General features: G+C 39.3%; 1 protein-coding gene and 1 non-coding gene across 4 annotated transcripts in view; one reads left to right on the top strand and one right to left on the bottom strand.

Annotated features, from left to right (window-relative positions):
- The window catches only part of GRID2 (glutamate ionotropic receptor delta type subunit 2), a 1,644,075-nt gene that overhangs the window by 1,559,150 nt on the left and 65,476 nt on the right, over window positions 1-19,449 (top strand). The gene's annotated exons all lie outside the window — the stretch shown is intronic.
- On the bottom strand, window positions 17,202-17,273 carry TRNAE-UUC. Its single transcript has one exon. It is a non-coding gene; the product is annotated as a tRNA-Glu (tRNA).

The raw sequence follows: 19,449 nt of genomic DNA, 5'->3' as shown, positions 1-19,449 counted from the left end.
GCCCTCAGTAAGTTTCTTGAACTATAAGTCGCAGTTTCCTGACCTACTCCCACCTCGTGGATCGTTGCAGAAACTTAGCTGTACGCCTGACCTCTCTGCCCTGCTCCACAGATGAGAACAACACAGGAGCAAGTCAGATGGGAGGGAATTCACTGGGGCTAAGAGAGAAAAGGCCAAGGAGGTCACGACTGAAAATTATCTGTTTCAGTCAACAGTGGAGTCATTAGTGCCCTCAGCAGAGTAATTTCCACGGAGTAAAGACGATGAACATCAGAGTGCAAAAAGTGATGAACAAAGGCGAGGTACGGAGGACAGACAGCAAGTACCAAGAAGTCTGAGGCGACGCTGGTGACACTGAGCGCCTGTATACAACTGATGAAGCTACACAAGGAAGGCCAGGAAAGAGATGTCCCAGGACTGAGGGTGAGGCCCTCTGATCTGGACCCTGGGCGGAGATAGCTGGAGTCGTGCAGGGACGCAGCGCGCATGAAAGCCCTGAGCGAGCCAGCCGTTTGGAGCCTCCTTCCAGGTGTGCAGGCTTTCTTTCAGGATCCTCCATTTAGCCTTTATTCTGCCTAAATGACTGTGCACTTTCCATCACCACCAGCCCTTTTTCTATTCATCTGTCAGCTTTCATCCCCCAGAGTCTGAGCTGTGAGGGCCCTCATTCCTGTCAGCTCGCTGTCTCTGTAGCAAGCTTCACCACTGCTGACAAACTCCGAAACATCACAGGTTCATGTTCACGTGGGAATCCGGCAGGGAGCGGTCTCTTCTCTCCTCCTGCCCTAACCACGAATAAATGCTTCAGAATTTATTAAATATTTGTGCTTTTTGAGGCTGGAGGCAAACTGTGGTTCATCTCTAAACACTAAGCCTTCAAGAGTAATCAGCTGTTATTCCAAGGAGACAAAAAACCCATCAAATTCCGCCTATGGTCCTAAAACCAAGGAAGAATGCTAACATGTATTTCACAGACTTTCCATGGAAAATGTGGATCCGTAGCCTAGTGAGGCCCATGTAATGGGATTTATTACACTTCTTACATGAGAATATTTCCAGGGCTTTCAGGTACATTTAATACAAAGGCTTTTCCTTGTACTAAAACACCAAGAGACACATGAAGCTCAGTAACCCTTAAAGTTGTAGCTTAGATGAGATTTTTGCATGAGAAAGGACGCAGAAAAAAGCAGCAGAACTACTGTAAACTATTACATGAAATAATTTATATCATGTTCAACTCAGTAGGTTTACGCCTGTTGCCATTTCTTGGCTGTTTCTTGAGTAGGCTATCATTCTTGGCCTCTGCTGTTTACAGGAATACACATTATTTCAAAAGCAAGATTTTTCCTGGCACTCAACTCACCCATGACTTTATCGTTGAATATTTTTTAATGTTATAACTCAACTCTTTGTGTGGCTAAAATGGCCAAGGCTCTTTTATGTTGTTGTTCTTATTTTTCCCCCCATCAAGCATTCTGACTGCCGCTGTCAAAATCTGATAATAAATGAAGATTTCTCCCACAGTGGACCTCTTATAACCATGGCAACTCCATCAGCAGCTAATGGCCACATTGCAAAAAATGTTTTTGAAAAGGACAGCTTCTCACACTGCTGTAGTACAAATGTCCTGTTCTTACCTTTTCTTCATAATGATGCTAGGAAAATACACCCCAATTAAACATTTGCTTTCTCATGCACATGTGGGGCCACTTTTTAAAAAATGAAGACTGTGGAAGAAACACTACAATTAAAAGGGAAAGATCTGCTTGAATGTAGGGAAAGATGCAGGTGACTTGGCAGCATTAACAACATATCTTTACTACATTTACAACTGAAACCAATGTGCTTATTGATTCCTAAGGATCTGAGGGGTTTTATTGCTATTACAACACCCCACCATCAACCAGAGAGGATTTCTAGAGTGCCTGTTTGAGATTCATCGTATTTGTCTCTCTGAACAGTTGGTCACTTTTAGGTAATGCAGCTATGTGCATCGATGTACAGATGATGCTGTATCTTGTTTCCCTAAGATGGGCACTTTTAGACTCTTCTTTATGTTTTGAACCCCAAACAGAATCAGCATGTGGGTCCTTCAGCTCACCTTGCATGTACTCCCATCGTACCAAAGTAACAGGAATTCTCTGCCTGGGCCCTGCTATGAGACACTCAAAGATGCTCTGGCTTTCTTGTTTACAAGATAGTCCCAAAATAGTCTATTGGAAAAATTTTCCCTAAATACCTGCTTCCAGAGTAGCCTCCCTATTGAAATAAAGAAGGATATTTTCCACTTTAATTTCCAGTAATGAAAATACAGACATTTAGATAAATCTACCTTTCTGTCTCTACCTACCTAGCTACCTATTTACAAATATATATCCATGGGAAAGGATTTTCCCAAATCCCCAAAAAATTCAGAGATGTTTTTCTTTTTAATTTTCTTTCAACTATTAATAATGATCAATAAGTATCCACAGATTAGAACCCAGCATCAAGTTTCCAAATGTGGCAGGATTTGTCAGTGCCATTTGCACTGATACCTGGTAGATTTCATCAATGCATAATCCTCACCCTCTGAAGTTTTCAGCAGTAAATGGTCTGTGTAGGGCTGACATAACAGTAAGGATGTCCCAGGCCAGGAAGCAGGAAAGCTAATTTCCATTAACCATTACTGCCATTTGAATTTTACCTTACCCAAAACCATTTTTTTAACTTTTCCCAAAGGTATTCACTCTATATAAAAGTCTTTTAATCATGTGAATAGGCTTAAGAGTTAAGACCTCCTTAGATCTGCATCAGAGCTCTGCTTCCTTCTACTGGGAAACTGTGGGCAAGTTATTCAAACTAGCTTAATCCCAAGGCATTAATTTGTAAAAACCAGGCCAATAATAGCTCTCCCTCAGAGGATAGCTGGAAAGAATAGTTGACTTAATACGTATGAGAGCACCCAGCTCTATAACTGGAAGAAACTAAATTCTTCATGAATCATTTTTCCCCTTTCTTTTCTCTCATTACTGACTCTCGTTCTTGCCTGTTCCTTAAAAGAACTAGTCATAAGATTAGGCTCATATTCCTGATTTGCTCATCTATTTTATAAGCCATTTTCATAAGTGTATAGAATTATTTGCTTTCTGCTAAGATTAAGACAAGTTGAACCATAGACATTGCCAGACTGTCAGTAGTTTTTGGTTTTCCTTAATCAAATAAAATGTTATAAAATTTGATATCTATGAAATCACTACCATAAAAATCTCACAGCCTTTCTCAAGTAAAATTAAATTTGAAATCACAAAACATTGTTTCCTTTTTGAACTGGATTCACCAAGTTTCTGCAGAGGGATAAACTTGGAGAATCCTGTCACTGACAGCCCAGACAACAGGCTGTGGCCTGATCTTATTTATCTTGGTGTGGGAGTGTATCAGGCTAGTAGGAAAACAAATTGTAACAAATAAAGATGTCAGGATGCTCTACAGGAGGTTTATTTTAAATCTTTTTTTAAGGCAAACTTCAGAGAAAGTTCAACAAAAAACATTGCCAACAATTAATTTTTGCCCTGACAAAGAAACTTTCCTCCTTTGGAAGATAGCAGAATAAATGTGAAGCTTTGAATAAAAACTTTTGTATGGCTAAAAAGCAACACTAAACATCAATAAATAAATCTTTGCCACCAACTCATTTTGAAGTGCAGTCATCCAAGTACTGAATACAATGATGCTGCGATATGCAGGTATGTGTATAACTTTTGAAAACACCAATCGAGTTTGAGTTCATGAGATACCCCCCTACCTGTCATCTTGAGACTAAGATGCACTGTCAAATCACAAGCATTGATTGTCAAATCAGAGACCAGGGCCGCTGGCTCAGTGAGAGGCAAAGGGTGAATGATGAGTTTGGGAGGAAAAAATAAATGAAGACCAGAGGAAAAAGAATATTGTTCTCACACTAAGTTAATCGAATCAGTGTACAAAGCTACCATTTCTCTCAGTATTCATCAGATTACACAAAGGAATCACTGTTTGTCCAGTGTTTCCTAGTAGTGTCGGGCTTTAGTTAATCAAACGGAATTTTCCCCCTTCTGTCATCACTTCAAACTCCAAAACTTAAGATAACCTGAAAAAAGCGGCATGTGTACAACCAACAATTTACTTTTTTTTTTTCATTTGGCGGCCAAATCTGTTGGAAGAAGAAATAAAATCACCAACAATTTATTTAAGTCCTTCTGTTTCCTAAATATGGAGTCCTAGATACAGAAAATCTAATATTGCTTCCTTGGGAAATGTACTTTAATTTGCATTAATATACATAGACTGGGTTTTTTATAAAAACGGTGAAAATGTTCCCAGATCAAATTATGATTTAAAATATGAAAAGCATTAAATGATAGGTCCTTTTAGAGAATATGAGCACATTTTCTTCATGGCAATGTTGGCACTGCCTGGTCGATAGAATACTGCTTTCTTCTATATTAATTCATTTGGTAAAAACACAGTCAGGATGGGGCAACCCACTAGTCCACCATAGTGAAAACCTAAAACGTGTTTCTTGTTCTCTGCTAAATATAGAGGAACAGTAAACATTTCCTTTTCTATCTTTTTTGTTGTTGACAATGATATCCGCTGACATATTGCTTGTGTTTCGTGCACTGCGCCTCGAGAGAACCAACTCCACCAAGAATGGGGAAAAGAAAGAGAAGTAAAACCATCTCTCAGTTTAGAATAATCTGAGTGCTGAAATCATATTTCTGTTTCAAAAAAAAAAAATAAAAGGCATTAGTTTTCTGGGGGAAAATGCTGTTTGTTAAACACACTTATATAGTACTTTCAAAAATGACCTTTCTTAGAGGTTCCTGAGCTTTCCTGTTTTGGCCAAAGTTATTGTATAACATTGTATAGCAACGATTAGCATATAGTGCATGCTCAGTTGTTGCAGTTGCGTCTGACTCTTTGTGACCCCATGACTGCAGCCCACCAGGTTCCTCTGTCCATGAGATTCTCCAGTCAAGAATACTGGAGTGGGTTGCCATGCCGTCCTCCAGAAGATCTTCCTGACCCAGGGATTGAACCCTCATATCCTGTGTCTCCTGCGTTGTGGCAGATTCTTTACCACTGGGCCACCGGGGAAGCCCCTAGCATATAGTAGTTACTCAATAAATAATAAATCAGTGAGCATGACCTAAGAGAAATGTTGTTTATTCTTCAAGACCAAAACCAGCATTTACTCTTGTGCTAACACACTGCCCTAGGCACCCTATAAATGTTATAAATATTAACTCTTATACTCCTTTTAACAATTCCAGGGAATGTGTTTATTCATCTTGCAAATGAGGAAATCAGAGCAGAAAAGCTGTTTGTCCAAAGCCACACAGCCGATGATTGTAGACCCAGACATTTGAATTCTGGTTCCGGAGTCAAAATGCCTTAATTCCCATTCATCATGCTGCCTCTGTATACTGTTTTGCAGGAGTTAGTCCTGCTCAAATTGCAGTTTGATTCACCTTTATTAGGCTCCTGAAAGTTATCTTGGTAGGCATTCAAAATTTGAGGTAGTCTGAGAAGGCGATGGCACCCCACTCCAGTACTCTTGCCTGGAAAATCCCATGGATGGAGGAGCCTGGTAGGCTGCAGGCCATGGGGTCGCTGAGGGTCGGACACGACTGAGCGACTTCACTTTGACTTTTCACTTTCATGCATTGGAGAAGGAAATGGCAACCCACTCCAGTGTTCTTGCCTGGAGAATCCCAGGGACGGGGGAGCCTGGTGGGCTGCCGTCTATGGGGTCGCACAGAGTCGGACACGACTGAAGCAACTTAGCAGCAGCAGCAGCAATGGGGCTTCTAAAATAAGCATGGATTTCACTCTCCCCTTTCACTTGATACTCTCTGCCAACGCAAAGGATATTGAATTTTTTCTTTAGTAGTTTAGATTTATATTAAATCTAAGAGAAATAGGAGCCCAAAGAGAATAGCTCTAATTTTTAGGTTGTGTTTATGGTAAACCTATAGGTTGGGTCCTTATTATTACCCTTGCGTGCATGCTAAGTTGATTCAGTAGTATCTGACTCTTTGAAACTCCATGGATCACAGCCTGCCAGGCTCCTCTGTCCATGGGATTCTCGAGGCATCAATACTGGAGTAGGTTTCCATGCCTTCCTCTAGAAGATCTTCCCATCCCAGGGATCGAACCCAGGTCTCTTACATCCCCTGCATTTGCAGATGGATTCTTTACCACATTCTTTGCTGCCACCTGGGAAGCCCAATTATTGCTCAGATTTGCTTAAAAAAATATATTAATGAGCTCAAAAACTGAGACTGTGGATGAACTTTGATTTAGGGAACTTAGGAGGGCCACCAGATCACTGTCATCATTGAGGTAATGGATTGATCTTTGGAGTCAGACAAATTTGGGGTAGTATTCTTGCCCTGCCACTTACCATCCTGTGTGGCTTTAGGCACATTTATAATTTCTCAGCACCTAATGATCCTTAGCTGTAAAATGGAGATAATAGTGTAATTTCTTAACATTATTTGGAGAATTTTGTACATGGGGTCATAGTAAAAGCTTGAAAAATGTTATTTCCTTTTCCTTTATAGTGATGCTATTATGACTGTAATTATCTTTCCAAGTAAAATAAAGGCTTCGTGACAAGTTATCTCTGTCTGCAAATTTCCACAAAGAATTATTTTAAGATACCAAAGATTTTATCAAATGACTTTCAATAACCTTCGATATATATGCTCTCTCTACATGTATATTCTATATTTAGATATAGGGGACAGAATGGATTGCCAAGATCCTACCTTCTACATCTTAAATCTCCACCACTATGTTTGAATTAGAAAAAAACACAAATGGTATTATCACCAGAAGGTCACATTTAAAATGTTTGAATTTCCATTAGCATGTTAAACATTAATCAAATGTTTCAGGTTATTTAGCTAGATAATAGAAATTTTCACCCTGTAAAGGCACTTTTATTAATGTTTCTTCCATTGGCCCTTGTTTTGAAAGATTTTTCTCTCTCAAGAAAACTGAATTTTCCAGTAATACTTATTTTGGTCTTCATTTTCATTCACTGAAATATATATGCATACAAAATCAAGTTTCTCATCAGCATAAAGCCACTGTTTCTACACTTAGTCCATGTAATTCCAACAAAAAGCAGAGAAACTTGACAGATTCATTCTTCTTTATAGTCTTCTTGAAGTTTAATTGTTGTAAACTGGATTAATTTTATCAATATTCTGTTTATATCTCTGATGAAAGATAATGTATCCCAGTCCCGTTGATATGGCCATATGACTTGCTTTGTTGATATTTATCAATAGTTTCAGGTGGAATCTCTAACAGAAGAGCCTTGAGCTGAAAGCTAAAAATTTAATAGATACTAGCCAAGCAAAGAGTGAAGAGAACTTATTCTCTGCCTAAACCTAAACAGGAAAAAAAGTTGAGATTATCCCAATTTTAAGGAGTAATAAATTAGACATGCTGTCTCCAGTCTGGTCACTTAACCTTCCTCGACTTGATACAAAGCACATGCTTTGGATGACTCCTAATTTGGAGGAAAAGTAGTCACTCTTCCCTAAAATGTTACCACTTCTCCCACCCCACCCTGCAAAGTGAGCAGCCCCTAGAAGCAAAGGTATTTCAGGAAATTGACCCCATAGGAAACATGTTGATAATTGCCTCCGACCCTGGCCTGTTTGACACAACAGGAACACCTCTGATTTTCCCTTGGCTATATCCACTTATTTCTCTGCCATAGTCTGCCCTGGTCTCCTTGCCCTAGCCAGGACCGTCAGAGAGCAGAAGTCATCAGTTCAGTTCAGTTCAGTACAGTCACTCAGTCGTGTCCAACTCTGCGACCCCGTGAATCGCAGCACGCCAGGCCTCCCTGTCCATCACCAACTCCCGGAGTTCACCCAGACCCACGTCCATCGAGTCGTAATGCCATCCAGCCATCTCATCCTCTGCGTCCTCTTCTCCTCCTGCCCCCAATCCCTCCCAGCATCAGAGTCTTTTTCAATGAGTCAACTCTTCGCAAAGTCATAATGCCTAATAAATGCCAAGAGCATAACAAATATTAGTTCCCTCCTCTTCTGCCTAGCTGCAAGCCTGCATCTCAGTTGACCTGATTACTCTCCTAATTCTGATATGTTATAAATGCTGGTAATAAAATCCATTATCATATTCACTATTACATTTAATAATCATAATAACTCTATAAAGTTCACCTTCATGAAGATGTCATCCTACCTTCTGTTACAGCAGAAATTTTCTTGAGAGGTAGGTTTTAAGTTACTTTTTAAAAAATTGGAGTATAATTGCTTTACAATGTTGTGTTAGTTTCTGCTGTACAAGAAAATGAATCAGTTATATGTATACATATATCCCCTTCCTCTTGAGCCTCCCGCCCACCACCCTACCCTACCCCTCAAGGACAGCACAGAGTACCAAGCTGAACTCCTTGTGCTATACTGCTGCTTCCCACTAACTATCTGTTTTACACATTCTAGAGTGTATATGTCCATGCTGCTCTCTTAATTTGTCCCACCCTCTCCTTCCCCCTCTGTGTCCACAAGTCTATTCCGTATGTCTGTGTCTTTATTCCTGCCCGCAAATGGGTCCATCAGGACCATTTCTCTAGCTCCCACATGCATGTGTTAATATAGGATATTTGTTTCACTTCCTGACTTACTTCACTCTGTGTGACTCTTGATTGAAGCTTTATTCACTGAAATATTTACTTCAGAGCTTAGGCAGCAGCCCTACCAAGCAAAACCTTGAGAAACTGTTGAGAACTAGCCTCTCCACTGTCTACCTTTGGGTGAGACTCACTTCTCTAACCCACTTAGAGCAGCCGTCTCCTTTGGCTACTTCCATTGTCCCAATCACTTTTCTTTAAGATAAAGACTTTTAGAGATGTTATTCAGGGTCAGTCTGGCTATAGTCCCAGCCTCAGATCTTTTGAGACAAAATGTATAGATATAGATGTTTATTATTTATGCTACTATCAGACGACTGGTTGTCTCAAGGTCTACAGGTGATGCCTGAACTGTCTTAAAATCAGACATCTCATTTCCCAGGGTTAGCATGCATAGATTTCTAACAGGACAGAACAATACAGTCATAATTCACTTTGCTATATAGTTTAATGGGAGGGAGCAAGGGGAGAAATTTCCTATTCTAAGGACCTGAATTTTAGTCTTGGTTCTATCATTTTTTGTTTGTGGAAGCTTAAGTTTTTAGAGCTTCAGTTCATTTTTCTTTCTGTTCTACTTACCTAAAAGGAGTAGTCATAATGCTGAATTAAGATAAAATATTTGGAAGCAATGGAAATATAAATTGCTGATAATTTAGTGATTTTATAATTTCAACTAACTTCTTCTGCATGTTAAGGCTTACTTTAGTTTCCATCTCACCCACACTTTGCCCAAAAAGAAGAGAATGATCTAGATCAGTGGTTCTCACACCTGACCGATTTCACCTGGAAAACTTTAAAATATATAAAGATACTCAGGCTCTACTTACCAAGGTTTTGTTTCAGTGAACATGGATATGGGCCCAGGGAGACTATATTTTTTTAAAGTTTCTCAAGTAAATTGCTACAGTTTTTTTGGAAGGAGTTAGCAATGGGTGTTAACCTTTTTTCCCTAAGACCTAGTAATTTTACTCCTAGAAATTTATCCTAGTAATGTACTTGAACACACGTAGAAAGATATAGATACAAGGAGTCTTACTACAGCTTTGTTTATACTTTAAAAAACCATTTGGATGTCCAGCAATAGGAAACTTTAAGTAAACCATGGCATGTCTGTTCAGTTGAATGAAACACTGACTTTGGCAGATGTCCAAGACATACAGTATTCTTCAGTTTTAAAAAGCAAATCATATAACAGCTTTTTCATATGATCTTCTTAAGTATAAAAAGTGCTTCTGGTGTGTACATATTCATGTATAGGTTTATAAAAGTTACACATTGAACTGTTAATAAAGTCAAAACTGAGAAATAAGTTTGGGAAAGAAAGCAAAGGAAATGTAGAACTTTTACTTTTTTATGTATACATTTCTTTTTATAGTGTTTTTTTTTTTTTTTCCTTACAGCATGAAAGTATTCCATTAAAAAAATCTCCAGATGAACTTTAAAAAAAAAATCCCCAGGTGATGCTGATGAGCAGTCAATCCAAAAAACTACTGATTAAGAATCATTTTAATCTCCTCTATCTGTCCTCCTTTATTACTACTCTTATCATTTTAAGCTATTATTCATTTTATCATCATCAGTTTCATCACTCAGTCCTTCCTGAATCTCCCTAATATATGTCCCAGGTATGAATTTGTTCATTCATACAGTTTATGAATGTATGTGTGTTCAGTCACTCAGTCGTGTCTGACTCTCTGTGACTCCAAGGACTGTAGCTCGCCAGACTCCTTTGTCCATAGCATTATCCAGGCAAGAATACTGGAATAAGTTGCCATTTCCTTCTCCAGGGGATCTTCCTGACTCAGGGATCAAACCTATTTCTCCTGTGTCTCCTGCATGTCAGGCAGATTATTTACCACTAAACCATCAAGGAAGCCCCTTTATGAATATATATTGAGTGTTTATGCCCAGCAAGTGCCAAGTGGTGTTCAAGACACTAGCAACAGACAAGACCAAGCCCTGCCCTCATAGACTAAACTCCCTAACTTCTCTGCGCCTCCATCCCTTCATCTGTAAATTGGATATATAATTTCAAATATACTTTTTCATAGGGTTTTCTGGGAATGAAAATAAATAACATATGTAAAGCAGCATAAAGTCTAACATCATAGAAGTGCTGAGTAGTACTAAGCTATAGTAATTTCCATTGTTGTCATCATCATTATTTTTTCACAGCCAACTGTTTGATCCAATGTAAATTTTCTGGGGGAAAAAACCTACAAAAACTAAATTTCACATCAAGAATTTTATTGTTGGTGTTGTAAACAATTTGAAGGCCATCTGCTTTAGTAAACCACAGCAGATTTTAGAAGGCTTAGAGAAAAACAGAGCAGAAGTCAATTCAATAAGAGGGAAAATGTTGCCTCCTAGTTATTGAATACATTCCTCAGCCCCAGAACTCTAATTTCCTCGTTTCAACAAAGCAGATTACACAGCAGATGCACATTTGTAACAGTATATGACACTTTGTTCATGTCAGTGAGGATACGATCTCTTTTGAGGGTGAGGTTACCAAAGAACGGTGGGTGACCCCTTAGTCTGTGAATGGAAACCACAGGTTGGGAAGCTTGGGAAAGGAACTTCCCTTTAAATTTGCACTTGATCTTAAAAAAAAAAAAAAAAAAGTATAAAACACAGGCTAAGCCAATCTGAGCTTCTCTTTTTGTGTTGACTCAGAAGCTAAACATGGAGCCACATTCAACTATTCAACTAAATGTATTGTTTTAAAAAGAAAACAATTGTATTTTCAATTATAGTGAAGATGAAAATTGCAATTGCTTTAGCTGTATATGTTGTTTTTCTTTTTTCCTTTGCATTGTTCCTGACAGAGCTAACTCTTCTTTCAGCAAAGAAAAGAAAAACATTAAACAGTGATTGTTAGTGGACGCGCTGGCACGGTCGGTCCCCAGTTAGGTTAGTCTCCCCTGCACTGACAGCAAGACCTTGATTGGTCCTGTCAGCTCTGAAAAGAAACCCCAATAGAAATACTGAGAAAAGCTCTGCCTCTGTTCAGCAGTGCCAAATAGAAATGCAGAGAGAGAGAGCTTTGGAGGAGTAAAAACGAGTAGCTTTAATACTTTGTCAGGCAAAAGAGGGACACAGCAGGCTAGAGCTCTCAAGACTGTGCTCTCCTTCTCAAGACTGTGAAGCTAGAAGAGGTCTTACAGTTTTAGGGTGGAAAATAGGGCTGTAGGTAAGGATGGGGGCTGATGTACTCTTGCATTCTTCTTCTTCTTCTCCTCCTGGGGGGCATTGAGATCATTACGGCTGGTGTCAAGTGATTCCAGAACAAGTTCTGGTGGCCCTCAAGGTTATCTTCTGTGACCTTCTTTCTGGAATGAAGAATGCTCTCAGGAAAGGAGTGTAGGGAAGTGTTGTCTTGGAGAGGTAAACATCAGTTTACCTCAATGCATAATATTGATACAACTTTAGCTACAGGGCAATCATTTTCAGAATTTGATTAAGTAAGAAAGAGAAAAGGAGAAAGAACTTATCTGTAGGTTAGATGGGTGGAGAGAATAAATGCTCAGTAAGGGCTAACATGGGCCTCCCAGGTAGCACTACTGGTAAAGAACCCACCTGCCAATGCAGCAGATGTAAGAGATGCAGAAGAGATGCCAGTTCAGTCCCTAGGTTGGGAAGATGCCCTGGAGGAGGGCATGGCAACTCACTCCAGTATTCTTGCCTGGGAAATCCCATGGACAGAAGAGCCTTGTGGGCTATGGTCCATAGAGTTGCAAAGAGTGGGACACGACTGAAGAGCCTGAGCATGCACGCATGGGTGCGAGGGCTAACATAATGGGGGTACCTCGAGTGGTCTCTGCTACAGCAAGTGTAGTGAGCAGCAGGTGATCTTGTGCGAAAGGACCGGAAAATCCTCCATGTCTTTTGTATATTCTAAAAGCTAATGTCTAAATTGAGAAAGAATAAAGGGCAAGCAATATCATGAAGTTCATAGGTCATAAAAATTATTTTCTTGTGGAAAGGGGGATTTGCTGAGTATTCACTTAACAGTTTGCAACAAAATGCGTAGTGCTTACTCTAGGAAATAGCCCCACAAGTGAATACAATGCAGTGGCTGCTCTTCAAGAGCTGTATTGCTACAACCAGTCACATAAAGCCCTGGCATAAGAATGCTTTGCTCCATGCCTTATGTGCGGAACCCTAGCTGGGTTCCTCGGATGACTTGATTAAATAGTAGCCACAAGGTAGAATAGCCAACTGTCCCAACACGTATAGGCCAGTGTGCATTTTGGTGGTGGTGGTGGTTTACTCACTAAACCAAAAAAGAATCATGTCCAATTCTTGCCACCCCATGGACTGTAGCCCTCCAGGCTCCTCTGTCCATGGGATGTCCCAGGCAAGAAGAATGGACTGGGTAGCCTATTCCTTCTCCAGGGGATCTTCCTGACCCAGGGGTCGAATGGAGGCTCCTGCATTACAGGCGCATTCTTTACCGCTGCACCACCAGAAATTCCCTAATAAACATTTTGTTTTCTACAGATTCTTGAACCTCAGGTTTTTCATTTGAGTTGCAATTGTCTCAGGAACAGTTGTATCAAGGTATGTTTTCACTGCTGGATTTACAGACTACCAAGATATAAAGAAAAAAAAAAAAAGAATGAAAAAGACTCAACACATTTTGGTAGTGTCAGGAGAGGAAGAAATTTCCCTCAGCCCTTCTAGGTTCTTCTAGCTGGTCTAAGAATTAAATTGACATGGATTAGATTAACATAACAAAATCACCCGAAAAGCTTAATGACGTGTATACCTGGGAGAAACACAGAAAAACCTGAGTGAATCACAAAAATGGCTGAAATCTTCCCCTTCACTACAAAAAGAGGACATTGTAGGTAATTGTTTGGGACTGCAAAGGGGAAGAAGTCAATTCACATGAAAATAGAAAAGCGTGTATGGCAAAAACCAATACAATATTGTAAAGTAAAAAAAAAAAAAAAAGAGTCAAACCTCTGGGCTCATACAGACCTGAGTTCAAATACTGGCTCCCTTCTCACCAGTCTTGCAAACATTAGCAAACCAGTTAACCTCTAAGCCTTAGTTTCTTTATGTGTAAAATGGGATAACAGTACAGCAGATGCATAAGGTAGTTGTGAAGATTAAATAATGTAAATTGTTCAGCACATAATAAAAAAAAGAAAATAGAAAGGCAAATATTTGGTAAACAAATGTGAGCTGAGCCTTGCAAAGACAATAAATGGGACCCAGTGGACTGATCTCCTGAGGCCCTGCCAGCCTGTATTCTTTGCAGATGTCTCTGGTAATAGGTATATCCCAGAAACAGACCCTCTATCTAAATTTTTGTATGCAGTTATGGGGACAGTCAAAGTTTTTTCCTGAGTCTTTTGGGCCTTGATTGTTTTCAAAGGGAAATAATCTGCACACTAAGGAGACATTTTGGAGTAGCAAATTTTGCTCCCCCCATGGTAGTCATGACAACTTTGCTTTGCATTTGTGGTGAACATTATTTAAACCAATCAGTGAAGTATATTACAATAGATCATTTTCAACTAAAATTTTCTCTTCAGACCTTTTCTGTTACATAATGAGGCTATTTCATTTGCTTAGTCTAGTGATTAAAATGGACTTTTGGTCTAGTGGTTATATTCATTGTTGTTATTTGATTTGATCAATTCTGTTTCTCACTTGAAAATTGCCTAAGAAAGTAATGCTCTTTGATTGATGCAAATGTTGGCAAAAAGTCCCAGATTTTTCACAAGGGCATAGAAGAGATTCTTTTGCACTCTTACCTTGTTTGTGTGTGTGTATATGTGTGTGGATTATGTAAGACAAGAGTCTGTCCTTCTCGAGCTGTATCTCACAAAAGGTACATAATCCTTAAAAAAGGAAAAAAAGCAACTCTGACATGATATCCATTAGATCTGATCATAACACTCATAACACTTTTTGATAGATGTATCCAAAGTCCTGTTATTCCACTGAAGTAAAGTCAAAAGCAGTTGTTTAAAAGCATATGTAATTCAGTAGGGAGCCAAAAAATGCCTCTGTCTGTAAATAACTTTTTCTTCCATTCTGCTCTGTTTAACTATGAAAGCAATCAATTTGTTAAAGACTGGGAAGACTACTCTAAAATATATATCTCCTTCTAACCCCTGGAATCTCTGAGCAAGTCATTATCGACTCCACAAATGACTCCCATGTGTAGCTCTTCTCTCAGCCGCAATGTTAGGTTTGTGTGACTATTCAGTTAACGCCAGTCTCCCCTGGCCATGAGGCTGTATGCTTGGTGAGGGCAGGGACCATCTTTCATTGCCTGTTGTTGTTCCCAGCTTAGTACTTGGCATGTAGTAACTGCTCAGTGATTACTTGTTAAATGAACTTTATGCCATATAAAGTACTTTGGAAAAAGTGGATAATCACCCTTTGTTTGACTTGTCTTACTCTTTCTGTAAAGACTATTCACCTTATATACCAAAAAATTGCTCTACATATCTGTTTTTTAAATAGAGTGTTATATGTAAAATGTTTTAAGTCATTCAGAGAAATTGCATACTAAAAATCAAAGTTAATTTGTTATATTATCAAGTGTAAAATTACTAAAGGCTATCTGCTATTTGAAATCATTTGTCCTAAAAAATTCAAAAAATTGAGAAACTTTATTAATGTTCACAGTGTTACCATGAGGTAAGTATTGCTTTTCAGGCTGCAAAGGAAATGTCTTCTACTCTATAGAAAAGACTGTTTGCTTATGTTGGTTACTGGATTGATAGGTTTTCTTGGGTGTATGATGTCTAACAACTTAAAAATTGTCATGAATGTTTAGAGAAATCAGTAAGTATAGAAAGTATTATAACCAAGAGCATCATTTATTTGCCATCAAGAAAAGATGATCTATGAATGAATCACAATTTCACCAAAACAGTAGTTGAGTTTCTTCTGAAGTCTGAGTTGAGACACTATAGAGATGCTGTGAGGGTCTGTATCTAGCATGAGCTGTCACCTAAGAACTTGGTAACTGATGTACATAAAGAGTGTCATGGGCCTGCATCCTAATTATAAGTGTGGTTAACAGTTCATTTGTTTGTGGGATTTTTTTAAGTGTAAATTACCGCTGTGAAAAGCAACATCAATAGAATATTTTAGAGTCTGTAAGACTCTACAAACTGAAAGGCAGAATGGAAGTTTGGAGCAAGAGCCTCTCTCCATCATCCAGATTACTCCTTGGGGAGCACTGAGGAGGCCAGTTGTAATTAGTTGGAACTTGTCTCTGAACAGGATTCTGGAGCCACTTCTGCCTGGGAGAAAACTGCCTAAAGGCGTTAAATGATTATAAACATCTAAACGAAGATTTTTTTTTTTTTAAGTCATGTTCATAAGATAGCAATCATACTTCCTTCAAAATGTCCTATGGTTTTTCCATTTCCATCATTTTTTAATCCCCCAAAATAATTTCAATGTGTGTCAAATGACCCATTCTACTGCTTGCAAGGTCTGACATAATGTAGAACCTGACAGAGAGAAGGATACAAGGTGAGCCAGAGTCCTGAATTACTTCTTTGAGGTTTTTGTTTTGTTTACTTTTCTGTCATGTTAAAGAAAAAGCCCAAAGGAAAGCATAAGCCACTGTGATAAATTTATTGTATCTTCATATTTCATTGTAGTTGTCAAGAGTTCTTGCCAAGTAATGAATGTTAAGTAAACCAGAGCAACTATTGGATAAAGTGTGTTTCAGCTCCAGTCACACTTGGCCTCAACTCAAAATATTCCCTTTGCTGACAGTTTTCTTCCTTCTGTTAGGTGGATTAAATAAAGTGGGTAGAGGCAGGGTTGCCAACCTTGTACTTTTCCTTAATTGTGTGTGTGTGTGAGAGAGAGAGACAGAGATAGATTGGTGAGATTTTTAATATCATTTCAGTTTTATTTTAAATTTGCACTTTGGTATTATTCAAAATGTACTAGTTTCCTCTATGATACAGGGCTTTCAGAGGTTTGGCCAAATTAGAAGACAGCTCATCAAAGTTGCAAGATGAGGAAATCATCCTTTACAAAATAAGATATGGATCAGAAAGGAGGGAGAGGTGTGGTTGAGATGATTTTCAAGGGGGAAGATGAAAGTTTAGTGACTGCTAGGATAATAGTCACTGTTAGTTTCCATGCTCCAAAGAGCTGGCCTGTCAACCGTCTCTCTTTTCTTCTCGCTCTTGGAATCAAGTAAATGAGGGGGAAGGGGGTGAGGAGGGAGTGGCTCTGAGCCTCCTCCAAATGAAGAATGGACCAGAGAGGCAGGCAGAAGCTACTATCCTAGCACCAGCATGCTTCCAGGGTGCTGTTCCTTCTCCTGAAATGCTGTGTACTCTTGCTGTATGTATCAACAACTTGGAGCTTCAGTTCAAATAACCACCTCCTTTATAACATTCTCTTTGATCACATTTGCCAAAGTGAGCTCACCTCCTTCTACAGAATTAAGTCATGGTTTGGGTGTGTTTTTGTTTTTGTTTTTTCTGCATAGCTTGCCAGATCTCAGTCCCCTGACCAGGGATTGAACCCGGGCCATAGCAGTGAAAGTGCCAAGTCCTAACCACTAGACCACCAGGGAATTCCCTAAGTCATGGTTCTTCAATGAACCTCTAAAAGATTCTATTTCTACAGGCTGTATATTTTCCCATCCCCCTTCCAAAAGTAAACCCCAAAACAACAGTCTTTAAGCTGTATGACCTTACAAAAAGTACTCCACTTGCCTGTTCTGGGTTTCTTAATATCCAGAAATGAACATAAAGTCGGTAACAACCTCAGAGAATGGTTTTGAAACTTATGTAAGTGAATCACTGTAAAGTGAACATGGCAAGTCAAGAGGTGGGTCCTCAATAAATGTGAGAGGCTGTTACTATTATTACTGCCTGCAGCCACCTGGTAACCACATATTCTATAGTTTTCCTCCCTAAATTTTACCTTTTCCTCAACATATTGGTTGATGCATCCTATGCCTGGTGGCTCAGTGGTAAAGAACCTGCCTGCCAATACAGGAGATGTGGGTTCCATCCCTGCTTCAAGAAGATCCTCTGGAGAAGGAAATGGCTACCTGTGCCAGTATTCTTGCCTGGAAAATCCCACGGACAAAGGAGCCTTGCGGGCTATCGTCCATGGCATTGCAAAGAGTTAGACATGACTTAGAGACTAAACAACAATGAGCAAACTACAGTGAAAAGTATTGCCAAGCACACAAAAATCCCCAAGACACAACCACCTGAACTGGGGAACTTGCAGTCGTTTGGAAGAAGTAAAACAAATCACTTTAACAAGAGTCCTTAAAAATCGTAAGCACGTCTACAGAGAGTTCAAACGACAGATAAATCAGTGATTTCCCCCAAGCCAGCATGATTATGTGGAATCTCCTGAGGAGAGTGCTGTTTAGAAATATTGATTCCTAGATCCCAGCCCTGAATGAGTAAATCAGAATCTCTGGTTTGAGGACTTCCCTGGTGGTTAAGTGCGAATTCGATCCCTGGTCAAGGAGCTAAGATCTCACACGCCTTGTAGCCAAAAACCAAGACATAAAACAGAAAGGATGCTGTAACAAATTCAATAAAGACTTCACAAATGGTATTAAGAAAAAAAATCTTAAAAAAAAAAAAAGAAATCTGGTTTGTAGCCAAGGAAATGCAAGTGATTTAATGCTCATCCAAGTGAGGAATCCCTAGAATTCAGTCACATAGAGGTGGACATTAAGGCTTTCTGTTAAAAATAGCCTAGACTGGAATGGGGACACTTTCTAAGAGTCAGAATGAAGCAGGAGTGATGTTACTTATAAGTCATGAGAATCTTTCTACCCAGTGGCTTAACCTTCTCAATAAAATAGGAAATAAAGTCCTCAACTGAGAATGAGACAGGTAAATTTGGTAAAGGATTGGACACAAATGGGGGCTTTCCTGGTAGCTCAGATGATAAAGAATCTGCCCTCAATGCAGCAGACCTGGGTTCAGTCCTTGAGTTGGGAAGGTCCCCTGGAGAAGGGCATGGCACCCCACTCCAGTATTCTTGCCTGGAGAATCCCCATGGACAGAGGAGCCTGGTAGGCTGCAGTCCATGGGGTCACAAAGAGTCAGACATGACTGAGTGACTAAGCACACTTGGAAACATATGGAGAAGATTGGAAGAATTGCCGTGGGGATGTGTTACAGGGATAACTAAAGCTGAATTAAGCTGAGGGTCTATTATGTTGCAATATTTCTTTTTTTAAAATCATTTAATTCTTTATTCAACAAGTGTTTCTGGAGGGTCTACTGCAGCCTAACCATACGAAAACAGTGAAGAAAAGTGAAAGTGAAGTCACTCAGTCGTGTCCAACTCTTCACGACCCCATTGATTGCAGCCTAAGAGGCTCCTCTGTCCATGGGATTTTCCAGGCGAGAATACTGGAGTGGGTTGCCATTTCCTTCTCCAATTTTGCAATATTTCTTACTGAATTTCCAAGTCCAGTTTACACCTTGGCTAAGGTCATACTTTTCAAGCCCCCAAAAGTTTATACAAATGAAAATTGACTGGCATTGCGAATACAGGCACATTTCTAATATTACTAACAATAAGATCAAGTATTGTGAATTCTGAGTATCAATTGACAATTTGGTTTCTTCCTGCTAGTATAAAACCTAAAAAACTGATCTTATGAAATGTCTAGGATTCAGATTCTCATAAATAACAACAAATCTCCCCATTGTGCTCTCTGTTGCTCTGTGGCTGGCATCTGAATATATGAACTCCCTAAGGGTGAGAAT

Source organism: Bos indicus x Bos taurus, chromosome 6 (assembly GCF_003369695.1).
Source record: "Bos indicus x Bos taurus breed Angus x Brahman F1 hybrid chromosome 6, Bos_hybrid_MaternalHap_v2.0, whole genome shotgun sequence".
NCBI lineage: Eukaryota > Metazoa > Chordata > Mammalia > Artiodactyla > Bovidae > Bos > Bos indicus x Bos taurus.
Note: the sequence above shows the minus strand (reverse complement) of the source record. Positions and strands in the feature narration are given on the sequence as shown.